The sequence below is a fragment of the Lutra lutra genome, chromosome 7, assembly GCF_902655055.1.
Source record: "Lutra lutra chromosome 7, mLutLut1.2, whole genome shotgun sequence".
In the NCBI taxonomy this organism is placed as follows: Eukaryota; Metazoa; Chordata; class Mammalia; order Carnivora; family Mustelidae; genus Lutra; species Lutra lutra.
Window position 1 is genome coordinate 20,738,609 of NC_062284.1, and position 12,936 is coordinate 20,751,544.

Here is a 12,936-nt window from a genome sequence, read left to right on the forward strand (position 1 = left end):
TTCAGCTTTTATCGAAGTACACGTGCTGGAAAGTTTCGTATCGTGAGTTGAAATTCACCCACGCAAACCACCACCCAGATCAAGACATGGGATGTTGCCAGCACTTCTAAAAGCCCAGCCCAGCCCAACCATGCCCTCCCCAATAACCACCTCCTAAGGGCAACCTGACTTCCAGCTGCACAGAAGAGAGTTGCCCGTTGACTTTCCTATCAATGGAAATGTGCAGCAAGGGACTCAGGGCTCTGAGGTTTTTTTTCATTCAATGGTATGTGGCCAGACTCATCCACACCGATGCACGCACTCACAGAAGGTGTGCTCACGGCTTGCTCTGTGGCGTTCCATGTGCCAGTAAACCTCAGTGTGCTGGGCGGGCCTGCCGCTGATGGGCGCCTGCGTCTGATGGGCGTCTGCAGCTTGAAATGACAACCATGCTGGCATGGGCACCGTCGCACCTGCCTCTTAATGGCTGTACTGGCATCCTGTGCCCACTTTAACAAGTCACCCCACAACTGGGTAGCTTAAACCAACATGCATGGATTCTCTTGCCGTTGTAGGAACGAGAGAGGTGAAAGCAGGTTCTCTGGGTAGAAATGAAGGCGTCAGCAGACCGCACTCCCTCCAGAGGCTCTGGAGAACTCATTCCTCTCCTCCTCCACTTGCTGGGACTGGCAGCCTTCCCTGGTGTGGGGCCACACCGCTCCCATCTCTGCCTCTGTGGTTCCACAGCCTCCTTCTCTGCCTCCAACCCCCCCCCCCACCTCCCTCGCAGAAGGACCCTCGCGTCGGCATTTAGGGTCCACCCAGAAGACCCAAGCTTATCTCATCTCAAAACCCTTAATCACGTATAAGTTAGCATCTAAGTTAACATTTGTGGGTTCCAGGGATCAGGGTCTGATTTCTTTAGGAGCCACCTATCAGCCGGTGGCCGTATGCTCTATCTTTCCTGCAGTTCGCTTCAGAGGGGCACTCACTGCTGGTCAGAGGGTATATGTAATTTTGGCTTTAGTTGACGCCATAAAACGGCTTCCCAAACCAGCTGTAGAAACTGATACCCCAATCAACAGCGACAGTTGCCGCAGCTCCAAATTCTCCCCACACCAGCTAGTTCCTGCTAACTCTAGCCGTTGTGATAGGTGTGTCATGGTGATATCACATCATGATGGTTGACTTCATGCATCCAACGGACAAGCCCAGATCCGGATCCAAAAGCATCTCTGGGTGTTTCTGTGAGGGTGTTTCTGGATGAGATCAGCATCTCGATCAGGACTTAGTCAAATGGACAGTCTTCCGCAACATGGACGGGCATCATCCAATCCACAGAGGAACTGAATGAAAATGAAAGGTAGAGGAAGGCGGAATTCACCCCTCATGTCCTGCCTCCTGGGACAGCTCGTTTCTTCTCCTGCCCTCGCACTGGGGTTTACACCACTGGCTCTCCTGGTTCTCAGGCTTCTAGACTCAAACTGAGTTACACCACCAGCTTTGCTAGGGCTCCAGCTTGCAGATCTGGGACTCTCAGCCTCCACAATCACATGAGCGGATTCTTCATGATAAACATGCACGCGCGCACACACACACACACACACACACATGCACACCCTACTCTATTGATTCTGTCTCTCTGGAGACCCCTGACAAATGCACACTTCTATCATTTATTTTGCATCTCCCTGCTGACTAAGGGAGTTGAGCATCTTTTCATTTGTTTATTGGACCTTCATCAGGTGAAGTGTCTCTTGTCCCCTTCCTCTATCCAGTTGTCAGCAGCCTTCTTACTAATAATATAGTGCATTATTTAAGGATGAGTAATTTGTTAAAATATATCCCACTAAGCACATGTGTGTGGAGGAGGGGAAGAAAAAAAAAAGGTTTTGGGTATCAGGGCCTGAGATGGGAGGTCCCGTGGTGTCCGACGGATCAGTGGACCCAACTCCTGGATGACAAACACCCATCACAGACTGCAGGTCTCGGTCAGCTTGGACGGTGTGCACAAGGAAAATGCATGAGAGCCTGAGGACCACTCTTGGGAATTAGGGTGGTGAGATAAAAAGTAAATAAATAGGGGCGCCTGGGTGGCTCAGTGGGTTAAGCCGCTGCCTTCGGCTCAGGTCATCATCCCAGGTCCTGGGTTCGAGCCCCGCGTCGGGCTTTCTGCTCAGCAGGGAGCCTGCTTCCTCCTCTCTCTCTGCCTGCCTCTCTGCCTACTTGTGATTTCTCTCTGTCAAATAAATAAATAAAATCTTTAAAAAAAAAAAAAGTAAATAAATAAATCGGTCCCAAGTAGATGACTTATGTCTCCTTTTACTTCCATGAAATGGAAGCTCATTTCACCTCAAGGCTGTTCATTAAGAAAGTAAACTCTGTTTGTACTTCCACAAATACGTTGGCTTTTATAGCCCTCTTCCGCCTCAGTAGGCAGTGATGGCCAGCCCCTCTGCCAAAGGGCTCGTTTGTTCCCTGCTGTGGGTGTCATGCAGGAGCACAGGCAAGCTGCCACGCCCCGGACAGAACCACTGGATTTCTGCTCTGAAACATCGGGTATTAAATCCAGGACGGGTTGGCTTCTTTATTGCCGGAAAGGAAGAAAGCAGCTCTGGGAGTCGGTCAAAGTGAACTGCAATGTAGTATTAGGTCCTTGATCAAGTCATCAGGAGAGTGAGCCCCGAGACCCCCTGTCCCAGCAGCACATGATGCTCAGAGCCCCCCCGCACTCCTCCCTGCCTGGTGCAGCTAGGAGAGGGGGGTGTGGGCTGGATCACAGTAGGCACACAGACACCACCCTCCGTCAGATGAAGCTTTCTCTCAACAAATTGTGACAAGGGCCAGGCCACCGGCCCCATGGGAGGGAATGGTGCTCACCCCCCGCCCTGCGCCAAAGCCGAAAACAGGCAGACTACTCTCCAAAAAGGAAAGCAACCTGTAACAGATGTTTTCTGAGCCACCATAACCCAGGGAATGAAAAGCCACTGTAGCCTATTTGAGCCGAAAAGGGGAAGAGAGGACACAGGTTGTGGGTGCCCTGGGGAGTCAGGGCCACAGACAGGAGGCATCCGAGGGCCTCTTTGGAGCTGACCAGCCTGCAGAGACCTCTAGTACCCAGCTTCTTGGCCACAGCACAGCTGTCCAGCAGCTGCAGCTCTCCCCCCACCCCTGCCACTGCCCCATGCCTTCCCGGTCCCCTCTGCATGAGGAGTCAGCCCCCTCCTTACAGAGAGCCAGAAAGCCACCAGGAGCCCTGGCAGTGACCACCAGGCAGCACAAAGATGGCCACGCCGCAGGCAGGGCGGCCAGGCTGAGGCAGCACCTGCCTCTGCGACCTGTGTCCTCCTGGTCTTTCCACGCTCACTGACAACTGGAAACCAGGCTCCTCTGTGTGACTGTCCTTCCCGTAAGTCAGCAGAGCCGCAGAGGTTAACTCTATGGGAGCAAATTAATAATGTGATTGATGGTTTGTCATGGATTTTGTCGTTTTTGTAGGAGAACAGTGGCAATTTAATCTAGAAAGCCCGTAAATCTCTAAAAGGTAAAATTAAATATCCATGAGGCCAGGCTGGGACTTGGCAGCAGCCGCTGCCTCCTACATAAGACGGTAGGACCGAGGGCCCTGGAGCCATGTGGCTCTGAGGGCTGCAAAGCTGGGCCCTGCCCCTCTTCAACACCCCTCCACGTGCCCTCCATGAGCCCTTCTCCCATGTTAACTGGTGGCAAAGCCTGATTATGGAAAAGACTGTCCTAAAGAGCTCTTAGCAAAGCTCATGTCATTTCTATCCACCCCCCGTGTCCCCATTGCACCACAAGGATGCCTCAGGGCCCCCAAAGGCAGCTCAAGCCCCTGGTGATCAGGACACCCCTTCCCCCCATCTTCAACTCTGATCTGCACACACTACCTGTGTCTGATGCCAAATACACAGTCAGCCTCCCTACAGGCCCAACACCAGGCTGGCCCTTTTGCCTGGAGGGCTCTTCTGTCTTGGACTCTGGAGGGGCACACCTGTCTACCCTTCCAGGATGGGGTCCATGACTCCCCCCACCCCCAGGCCTGGGCTCTCACACCTTCCCGTCTGTGCTTCTTTAGAAGGGCTATGGTCCCAGAGCCAGAATCGGGGGGCTCCTATGCCATCCCACAGTCGCCAGTGGCCCCTCTCTGCTCCTTCTCTCCGGACCTCACCCAGCTCTAGACATGGCTTGGGAAAGGCAGAACGGAGCAGGTGTTCAGAAACTACCTGTGGAGCAGATGGAGGGATGGATGGACGGATGCATCTCCCAGCAGAGGGCTCAGGGGTTTCTAAAGCGGAAGCCCCCATCCACAGTGTCTGCACTGCAGAGACCCCACCCGTCCAGAGACCAGCAGGTGAATGACAGGGGCAATGCTGCCATTTAAGTACCCAGCACCCTGCCGTGTCCGTTAGCACATAAGCCATCCTGCATGACAGATGAAAAGAGCGACACATACACAGAGTCAAAGCAGGGATTCTCAGAGCCAGCAGCGAGGAGAGGGCTGCCAGATCTAGGGGTCCCCCAAGGCAGCTCCTCATAAGAAGTTGATGCGAGTCCGAGGTGCCCCTGCCTCTGAGAGCATCCCAGGAAGTCGAGCGGCATGAGCCACCACTGCTGATTAAGCACAGAGCAGCCTGAGATCAAGAACAAAACCATTACTTAATGAAATGCAATTAATTTAGAAGACGAAATCTGTTAAAGCCCAAAGGAGAGGCACAGTCAGGCATTCTTGGTCTGGAGGGCCTTCTGCTCTCAGAGTTTCCAACCCAAGAACCAGCTCAGAGACGTATGTCCCCGTGAGAACCAGAGGCAGATGGCCCAGCCATTTCCCTATGCTGGTGTGCTCTGTCCAGCACACGAAGGACAGAGAAAGGCCACAGGCAGAAACTTCGCAGTCCGTGTACACAAAGGAAATCACATCGAGGAGGGGTCATGGGTCAGGCTTGTCCCACTACCATTCCCTGGAGAAAACAGCCATCGCCACAACCAAGCACGGCCTGCCCCCGGGGCCCGTGATCCAGCAGGCAGGCCAAGTGGGCAGCGTTGGGACCCGTGGCCGGGAACAATTATCCATCAGTCATCTGCCCGCTTCTCTGTGATCAGCTAGAGCCAGTCAGGGACCCAAGGTGCGCCTGGCATCTGAGGCCCGTCAGGCAAGCTGGGAAGAAACTCTCTCTCTCTCTCTCTCTCTCTTTCTCTAACCCCAGTGACAGGGTTAAGTGAGCATTTCATCATAACAACACGTTTGCCCACACCTTATCTCACTTTATCTTCATAACTCCGTGGAACTCAAGTGGCTGGTGAGGAAGGGAGCACAGAACTATGTGTGACCTTTTAGGAGAATTTAGGTCAAACCCTGAGCGGGGGCGTTCGCTGGCTGTTTGGAGGCAGAGCCCGGCTTTCTAGAGCTTTGGGTTCCTAACACAGGCCCCACTCCTACTCCACCCCACCCATGACAGCTGTCACCAGCTCTGGGTAATATGGACAGATGTTAGAGCACATGGCTCACTTATCGCACCAAAAGACCGAGAAACGTAAACTGCGTTTTATTTGAACAGTACGCACACTCGCTGCCAGGGGGACCTGAGAAATCCATCATCCCTAAATGCACGCGTTCATTCAGTCAGTGGGTCTCCTGTATTGAACCAATGGGTTTTTCCAAGACAAGTGATAAGTAAACCAATTGGGAAAAATGATACACTATATATTTTTGTTAAATTAACGATGCATACAACAATTCAGAAAAATTCAACTTTAGAGAGCTGCCTTGGCAGGGAATCAACTCCAGGAATACAAAACCCATCAAATTAAAAAAGAAATAGATATGTATTACATATACATACGTAGAGAGAAATATGTACATGCTATAGATATATTCCAACTAAGAGTTCTAAATACAAATCCTGTCCTCCTGAACTATTTATGTATTCAGGTTTGTTTAGAACAAGGGCCTGAGCATTTCAGACCCAAGCGTCTGTCTTCACGGCTGATGCTTGGGACAGGAGGGGCAGAGAATCCCGGTGAGTTCAAGTGCAAAAAGGAAAACACCTTTACACACCCTCCAACAGTATTTGCTGTTTGGCTGGACATCACGCTCCCAACCAACCCTCTCACTGTCCCCGTGGTGGGCACTGGGTCACCTGTGACATGTCCGTTACTCTCCAACCGCCAACCAGCACTCAGGTCCACTGGTCACCAGCTATCAGGTTCTCTAGACACATGTTGAAAATTAACCCCTGGGTGGATCACATCCTGCTCACGACCACCCGATTGAAAAACAAGTATGATACAAACAAAGCCCCCATGGGATGGGGGGCTGGGGGGTGGGGCACAGGGACCTCGAGCTCTCTCCCATTCAAGCCACAATCCCAGCACTGCCCTGCATTCCCCAGGGCCTGCTCCGTAGCCTGCCTCCCTGTGGCCAAGTTGAGACAACTGATCTACCGCTCAATACTGAAAAGAGCAAACACCGAGGAACAGAACTCAACCAATGCAAGTGCCCACCAGCGTGCACCTAATGAGAAACCATCTTCAAATGTTGCAGCACGCTGGTTTCCAGAACGCCATGAGACGAAAATATTTTCTCAGTCAGTACATGCAGGAAACTCAACCACGTGGGTTTTTTTCCCCCTTCTTAATTTTGGTCCTTCAGACACAAAACAACAGACGTAGCACCTGACATGAGAACAGTTCCCATGTTCTCGACGAGGCTGTGGCTGAAACTACCAAACCTGACCCCTCAAACTCCCAGAGAAATTGCAAAAACCACAACAAGCCTAGAGGCCACACTCCCCTCCCCCACACCTGCACAGCCCTAGGCCTGGTAATGACTTTGAGCATCACTTTGATACTGGGAACTGTATACATAGTTACATGGCTCTCAAAACAGTGGCAGGAGAGACGTATAATGTCATTACAACAGAAGGTGAGAAAGGCTCCCAAGGCCAATGACTTGTACAAGGTCCCAACGATGAGTGGCAGACCCAGGCTCCTTGAATGGAGCTCTCACTCCTCCTAACCCCGCCGTCCTTCCCAGCCTCAGGCTGTCTCCGTCCTGATACCACCAGCGCACCTTCCCCGGTGAGACCACAGCACAGGCAGGAGGATCTGGTGGGGGAAAGCTTCGGGAGCCAGAGGCTGGCAAACATGGGGCAGGCGGACTGGCTGGGAGCCTCAAGATGCCGGGTCTGACATAAGGTACAAGACAAGCTTAGAAACATCCAGATGGAGGGAAAAGGGAACCTGGGTAAGAGAGTACCTCATTCCCAGTGCCTCTACAGCCCAGGTGACTGCAGGGACAACACAGAGCTGGCTCTGGCAGCAGGGAGAGCCTGACAGCACACCATCCAAAAAACCGAAAATCCGAAAAGGAGTTTCTGTGAAGAATCAGGACACCCGCTCTTTGGGCCAGATTGCCTTTCCAACCATGTTGTCTCCTGGCCTATATGAAAACACACCTGCACGGTATAATTCCACAGCTCCTTCCTGTCTGCCCACTGAGTACCAGATTCTGTGCTGACTTCTAGGAAGGAGCCAACCAACCGTGAATACAAACGTGACTACAGCTCAGTTCCAGCCCTGAGGCTTGGGAAAAGGAGCAGCCCAGAGCCAGACTGAAAGGAAGAGGGCCATTCCTGGGGCCTCACTCATTCACTCATCCATCCACCAAGGAGCACTGAGGTGGTACATGGCCCTATTCTAGCTGCCAGGAATAGAGAGGAGAACAAGGTGTTTACATTGGAGTGGTAAGAGTCAATAAAAAGACAGGTATTTAAATAACAAACTGAATGTTAAATATGAAGAAGAAACACAAAGCAGGGTTAAAAAAAAAAGCGGGGGGAGTAAAGTTAAATTATGGAGGGGGGCCAAGGAGCATAGAACCAGAGAACTGAAGTAAGTGAGGGACCAAGTCAGGTGGACATCTGGAGGAAGCTGTGCCAAGGAGAGGGAAGGCAGGTGCAAAGGCCCTGAGGCATGTATAAGCTTGGCAAATTTGAGGACAAGGGGATAAGAGGAAAGGAGTCCACATGTAGCTGGGATCATCAAGGATGGACACAAGGGCCCCAAGCCAAGGGGACAGGGTGGGAACACCCAGGGCAAGCCTGGGAAGTGATCCCATCTGCCTGGAAGGACCATGGTTGGGAACAAGGAAGGGAAGTTGAGAAAATCAGACCAAGGAATGTGGGTGTGGAGTGAGCACTGGGAAGCCACAGAGGACTTGAGCAAGGAACACCAGACCTGGTCTGGGCCCCACCTGCCAAGAGGCAACCATGCAGCCCAACTTACAAAACCCCATAGCCAGCACAGAAATCCTAATTCCCACAGCAGTGGCAGCCCACCAATATGGAGGGCTCCCCAGCACACTAGGGAATCATGAGCCCCACAGAGAGAGCCTGGCTTTGTGACCTTGAGGTTACTGTCCTCCCTGGGCTCCCTCGTGTGTCCAAGAGAGGACAGGGAGAGAATGAACTGACTTTGGGAAAGGCGATGGAAGACAGCCCACGCCAGCTGACTCAGCCTGTGCCAGCAGGCTCCTCAGAGGCACGAACTGGACCCAACCCAGGTGGTGGGCGGGGGACACATAGAGGAGAATGGAGTCACAGAATCCTCCCTGTGGGCACATGGTCCAACCACCAACAGGCACCTGGGCTGCCTTTTGTTGAGCAATCATCAAACGGGACCTATGCTGGGGACTGAGCTGTCGGACAGTGTTTCCACATCCTTCCTCACAGCCACCTGGGATGCTCGGAGCTACCACCACTCTGGGCTCTCTCTCTCGCTCTCTCCATTTCTCTTAGGCCAACCTGCAAGGTAGGCGTCCCTGGTTTCTGCTGCAGCTTTTAGAAGTCCCATGTGGCCTGCTGCGGATGTGCTTAGGGCCTCTGTGCCCACCTGCCCCTAGCCCTCTCTGACTCCCCTGACAGTAAGGGTCTCTCCAAGAGTTCAGACTGTGGGGTCACCAGAGGCCCTCACCTGTTGAGTCACTAGGTCAACCATGTAGAGCCAGGACAGGGAGGTGCTAAGGCCCGGAAGGGACCTGTACATCTCCCCCCCAAGACAAGCCTCATGGCCACCCGATCCATACAAAGCCCGGCCTGAGCCTAACCTCCCCATCCAATGTGTTTTTCCTCTGAGTTCCTCAGTTGTGTCTAGGAAAAATCAAGGTGTTTTAGCGCTCCCTCTCAGTTTCCAGGGGTGCGACTGGTGTCTTTTACAATTATCTTTTATTTTTATCCAGCGTTTCTTAGTTTGGCAAACTGAATTCTTTATGCACCTCCATTTCACAATCCATCCCCACCAATTATTCCTGTGAAACTAATATTTTATATAAAAAGGGGGAGAGAGTTATAGCTACTCAGGAGATGGTTATGCAAACAAGTTAATGAGCCCCAATCAGGCCTTGGGTGCCAGAAGAAAGAAACACAGGGGTGGGGACAAGCATAAGAAGTTGACCACCACTAGCTTCACTCTACCCCACCTCCCTCTCTCTCTCTCTCTCTCTCTCTCTCTCTCACACACACACACACACACACACACACACACACCATCTGGTTCAGCCTGCCCGTCTCCCAGGAGCAGAAGCCCAGTACTCTGGAGATGGAAAGGCAGACCATGGGGGGAGGGGCACCACCATGATCCCCAACAAATGACAAGAGGTCTGGAGAGACTCAGGCTCCCACAGAAGACCCTGGCAGGACCCCATTGCTAGTGCGATCACCAGACCCAGTCCAAAAGGAGACTGCTGCACGGGTCCCCCGGCCAGGGCTGGTGGCACCCCCCTGGAGAGGCTGCTTGCTCAGTGCTGGGACCTCCAGCAAGCTCCAGCTAGTCCACAAATTCCCTGAACACCACTCAGAGTCCCAGCGGCTTCCACATCAGGAGACCCTCTCCAGACCCTGCTGCAAATGCAAAGCAGCACAGACAGGCAGCCTGGAGTGAGGACATAGGGCAGGACATCCTAGCAGCTCTGGGCAGAGAAACAGAACCACGTGCCCGGCAGGGTGGACACTGCCCACAGGAGGAGAAGTCCCCACCACCACTTTACCGGGGTCTAACCCCGAGGCTCTGGGTACCCACAGAGTACCTCAAATGTGCACCTCGGGAAAAGTTGTCCCGCTGCTACTCCGGAAGAGTTCAGGTCATTATTTCTAAAACCGCTGTGGTTTCTCAAAGCAGGGGCGGGGGTGGGGACAGAATCCCAGAAAGGGGGCCAGGGGTTGAAGAGGCCGGGGATAACCCGGCCAACGGGACGAAGTGCTGGGATGTCCTGATTTGGGGGACTTCACTGTCTGCATGGTCATCCGTGAGTTTTTAACCACAGATTTGAGTCTGGCCCCTGTCAGGCAGTAAAGGAACAAATCTGAAAAAAAAAAAAAAATTAAGTCCTCCGTCTGTAAGTAAATACGAAGTTAGGACTAGCAGGCTCAATTTCAGCCTCCACGCGCGGCGAAGCTCAGACAGGGCGGGCCCCTCCCCGGCGCCCTCCGGACCCTTCCTCTGCGCCCGGCCCAGGGCAAGTTGGCCCCCAGCCTCGGCACACCGAGGCCAGCCGCCCGCCGCCCAGCTCGGGGGTCGGGGACTCGATGTTCGCTTGGATCATCAGTGTCCCAATCTCCCGGTAGCAACCCGCCCGGGCTGTGCGCGCCGCAGGGAAGGGGCCGAGGCGAGTGGCGGGTCGCGCCGCACCCCGAGCCCCGCGCCGGCGGCCCAGGGGAACCAGAGGGGGGAATTTTTAATTGAGGAGTTTCTCCCTCTGGGCCTCATTATGAAGGGAAATGGGAGGGGGGCGAAGATCGGGACTCGCCTTCCCGGGAGGCAAGAACCCCAGAAGCGACCCCAAACTCGGGACTTGCCCTGCACGGGGACTAGCTGCCAGCGCCAAGCCGGGCCGCGGAACGCACCAACCGCCTGGCCAGCCCCGGGACCCAAGCGGGCAGCCACCGCCGGCCAGCGCCCCCAGTCCGCGCACGGTCGCCCCTCACCGCGGCGTCTCCCGCCCGGGATGCGCGAGCCTCTGGCTCGGCCTCGCAGCGCCCGCCCGCCAGTCGAGGGGGCGCAGGTCCGGGCTCCCCCCCCCACCCCCACCAAACAGACCCCGGCGGCGCCCGGCCGCCCCGCAGTGCCGCGGGTCCGGGGGCTGCGCTCCGGCCGCAACATCTGCGCCCCGCCCCGCTCCCCGGCACCCTCCCACCCCCGCGCGCCGGCCCGGACGCCCCTAGGTTGCGGCCGCGACCCCCAGCTTACCTGGCCCGGGCGCGGGGCCGCGCGGGTGCACAGCCGCCCCCGCCCCGCCGCCGCCGGCTCCGTCCGCGAGGCCGAGCGCCGGGCCGCCGCCGCAGCTCTTTGTGAGCCCGCGCCGAGCCGCACACCGAGACTGCTAATGAGCCCGGGAAGCTGAATAGCGGCGGGCGCGCCCCGGACGCGGCTTACGGCACGCAGGGCCGCCTCTGCCGGGCGCACGCGGCGCGGCCGGCTGGCGCTCCCCGCACCAGCCTGCGGCGACCGCCCCGCGCCCCCGCCCCGCCCCGCCCGGCCTCGCCGGCCTCGCCGGCCTCGCCAGCCGCCCCCCCCCCCCCCCCCCCCGCCCCGGGAGCCGCGGGTCGGAAAACGCCCGCGGGCCAGAGCGTGCGGCGGGAAGAAAGGGAGGACAAAGATGCGTTGGTGCCCAGCCCCCTCCCGGCGCCCGGACAGTCGGCGGGCGCACCTGGGGCCCGGGTCCTTCAGGGACTGGGCTCGGGGACAAGGACCGAAGCCCGGGCTCTGGCAGGCACGGCTCCCCGACCGCCCCCGGCCCTGGGGAGCACACCGATTCCCGGGCGCGCCTCGGACCAGCCGGATCGGGAGCCGTAGGGGTCTGGTCCTCAGGCGGGTCGAACAGGTGTAGGCGAGCTCCACCGCGCCCGCACTCTGCCCCGGGCCCCGCGCTGCCCCCTGGCGGGCTCGGGAGCGCGTGAGGTGCGGAGGGGCCGCGGCGACCGCGCCCTGCTCAGCCCCGCGCGGCGGCTTGCGGAGGCCCCGGGCGAGCAGCGCTCCGGGATCGCAGCCTCTCGGGAAGCCCCATCTGGGAGGAGGGGCTCTCCCACCGCAGGGCCCCCAGTCGCGGGCTGCATTCCAGGTGTTCTCCAGCCTCTTGTTCCTAATTCCCTGTGCTACCGGAGCCTTCCACTGCTGACCTCCCCTACCTGGGGCCTCGCCCTAGCGCGTCCTCTCCTTGCTGTCCTGAATGGAGAGGACCCTAACCTCGTCCATTTCCAGATACCCACGCACCTCCCAAGGCGAGTCAGTGATGCACCCACCACAGTGTGAATAATCCGCCCTGAAGCCTTTGAAGGTTGTGCTGAAGATGCCAGGATCACGTTTGACCCCTGGGGCCCTTTCATGCGGTCCTGGGGCAGATGGAATAACCTGAGGGCTCTACCTGGTTGAGTGCACCTAGTAGGCTCAGTGCAAGGGCTCAGGTGCCTCCTCTCCCACATCCTGATTATTTACCTCCTGTTTCCTTTTGTCCTTTGGCTGCATTAGGGTGAAAATGTGGTGGGGGCAGTTCTGAGGAGGATTCCTCCCACAGGAGGAAGTGGAGGCCCCCCGGGGGGGGGGAGGGGAGACCTTCTCCCCCTACTCTGAGGGTCAGAGCCAAAACCTAGAGAGAAAGGGGCTGGGGAAAGCTAAATCCTGAGCCAGACTGGCACCAGCAGCAGACTTGGGGTGGGCTCCCTGTGGCCTTGGGCTCCCTCCCACTCCCCAGTCCCCTCCGTCAGCCCCATTAACACTCACAGTGACCCAGAGGGCCAGAGCCTCCAGTTAGGGGGAAACTGGTTTCGGTAGGCAGCTTTGTAGCCCAAGTGCCAAGCAAAGGCCGAGAAGGCAGAGCCCAAAAGCGGGCCAGCGGCAGATTCCTGATCTACTGCCCCTTGCCCTTGAGGTGAGCTTATCTCCACT

At 56.3% G+C, this 12,936-nt stretch overlaps 1 protein-coding gene across 6 annotated transcripts in view; it reads right to left on the bottom strand.

Annotated features, from left to right (window-relative positions):
- APBA2 (amyloid beta precursor protein binding family A member 2) overlaps positions 1 to 12,198 on the bottom strand; it is a 252,681-nt gene extending 240,483 nt beyond the window's left edge. For 2 of the 6 annotated variants that reach the window (XM_047738814.1, XM_047738808.1), the window contains exon 1: positions 11,242 to 11,374. The gene's annotated coding sequence lies outside the window, so the exon portion shown is untranslated. The other 4 variants (XM_047738813.1, XM_047738809.1, XM_047738812.1 and 1 more) reach the window with 4 other exon arrangements.
- Between the last annotated feature and the right edge of the window lie 738 nt (positions 12,199 to 12,936).